Here is a 1,548-nt window from a genome sequence, read left to right on the forward strand (position 1 = left end):
TGTGCTATTTTTGGTATTTTGAAGGGATCTCCACACCTCCGTTTGTAGCAGTGGTATCAGAGCTTTGTTTACACTCCTACAAAAGCAAGTGAATCTATGGAGAGCTCTAAGGGATAGAGCTAAGTTCCTTTTTTCTCTTATGTGTTAAATTTTATTGTCATGTGATGACAAATGTTTCTTTATGTGTGTACTTAAGAGAAAACTATTAGTGTTTTCTATCTAATATAGAAAGATTACATGGAAAAATAATTGGTGTACTTTCTAAAGCATCATTGGTATGTCTGAGCATCATAGACATTGCATATTGATTTAGGTATATAGTCTATCTCAAATGATTGATGTAATAGCATAATAAAGCTTAACAAGTGTTTATAAGAGACTCAATAGGAGAGAGTGGCCTCAAGATGATGATAAAAGAGAAGTCAAAGACACTCTTTAGTGGGACACTATTGATGCCCTCAGGTGAGGTGTCCAAAGAACCCTGGGCCTTGGAAGCCAAAGAATTCCTGCTTATTGTCAGTGATTTCAGGATGGCAACAAGGAATGCCATTGTTGCAGGGTTTGATGGGGTTGAAATTCATGGTTCCCATGGCTACCTAATTGATCAAGTTATGAAAGATGTCTTCAATGATAGAATGGATTAGTATGGTGGCTCTCTGGAAAACAGGTGCGGGTTTGCTCTTGAAAATGTCAATGCCATCACTACAGAGATTGGCCCTCAGTGAGTGGGCATTTGTTTGTCACCATTTGGGGCCCACTCAGATTCATCTTATTCAAACCCAGAAGGACTAGGTGTTTACATGGCCAAAGCTCTAAGCAGGTACAATATTCTTTATGCCCATTATATAGAACTCAGAGTGAAAGGAAATTTCATAGAAGTGGAGTCACACAAATCACTCGCATCGTCACGGGAATGCCTTCAATGGCACCTTTATTGTTGCCCAAGGGCACACTCAAAAGAGTGGAAATGAAGTCATTGAGACCGGTGGTGTGGATTTGGTGGTTTATGGCCGCCTGTTCTTGGCGAACCCAGACTTGCCAAAAAAGGTTTCAATTGAACGCTCCTATAAACAAGTACATCCAAGCTACATTTTCCATGCAAGACCCCGTCGAAGGTTACACAGATTAACCCTTTCTTGAGAAAATGGAGGAAGAAACTAAACCAAGTATCTCCGATGAATATATGAAGATCACAGAACATCTCAAGTGTCCATTTATTGAAAATGGTGCGCATGCAAATAACCAATAAATGGCATTGTTAATGTCAAATATGCAACTAATAAAGTGGAAGACTTTGTGTTATACACAAGGAAAGCCATCTTCTTCTGTATGCTTTTGGTGATGCATTGCGCATTGAGGATGCGGATTCGCTAATGTCGTATAGATTATGTTGAAATTCTTTGTTATTCTTGTAAACCTTATAGTCTGCCTTGTCCAATAGGTTCAAATGAAGAAGTCAAGTAGGTGGATCAATACTAATCTTCTTCCCTTGCTATATCTAGGCTTATATAGTGGGAGGGACGAGGGTTGTCACATATGGATTTAATT

General features: G+C 39.1%; 1 pseudogene; it reads left to right on the forward strand.

Annotated features, from left to right (window-relative positions):
* The first annotated feature begins 428 nt into the window (after nucleotides 1–428).
* LOC147422526 (putative 12-oxophytodienoate reductase 11 pseudogene) lies at nucleotides 429–1,249 on the forward strand (annotated as a pseudogene).
* Nucleotides 1,250–1,548: the final 299 nt, after the last annotated feature.

This window comes from Adiantum capillus-veneris, chromosome 27 (genome assembly GCF_014529385.1).
Source record: "Adiantum capillus-veneris isolate H3 chromosome 27, ASM1452938v2, whole genome shotgun sequence".
NCBI lineage: Eukaryota > Viridiplantae > Streptophyta > Polypodiopsida > Polypodiales > Pteridaceae > Adiantum > Adiantum capillus-veneris.